The sequence below is a fragment of the Egretta garzetta genome, unplaced genomic scaffold (genome assembly GCF_000687185.1).
Source record: "Egretta garzetta isolate BGI_Z169 unplaced genomic scaffold, ASM68718v1 scaffold211, whole genome shotgun sequence".
NCBI classification, from domain to species: Eukaryota; Metazoa; Chordata; class Aves; order Pelecaniformes; family Ardeidae; genus Egretta; species Egretta garzetta.
Genome location: NW_009258673.1, coordinates 133,833 through 134,387, shown reverse-complemented (window position 1 = coordinate 134,387; position 555 = coordinate 133,833).

The following is a 555-nucleotide window of genomic DNA, read 5'->3' as shown; positions in this document are numbered from 1 at the left end:
GGTTGTTGCAGGGCACCTCCCCGGTCAGGTGCTTGTGGTACAGGTACTCCTCCGCCTGCATGCTCAGCGCCCGGACCTCCGCCAGCCGCAGCAGCAGTTGGCGAAACTTGTCCGTGGAGTGGGGGTAGTGGCAGACGGTGTACTCCAGCAGCGCCGCGTTGGCCTTCTCCTGAGCATCCTTAGCCAGCGTGTGGTTCTCCAGGTACTTCACGTCTGCAAGTTGGGGGGGGGCACGGGATGATGAAGCGGTGCCAAACCCCAGTGTCTGCCCCATCTGTACCCCACTGTACCAGGAGGAGCCCCTGCTCCTGCATCAACAGCCCTCGTGCAGGAGGGGTCCCACACCCCGTCCCCCCCTGGCCATGGGCTTCCCGTCCCTGCCCGGGTCTCCCCCAGCGCTGCAGACGCCCAAACCCCTGTTGGCAGCAGAAGGGCCCCCCTGCCCTCGCCAGCCAGAAAGCCGAAACTTGTTACCGGCTGCCCCCACACACAGGAGCCGTTGCCATCAGCCCCCTTTAATTCCTGAAGGTCGAGGAAGCAGCTGAATTAATTCCC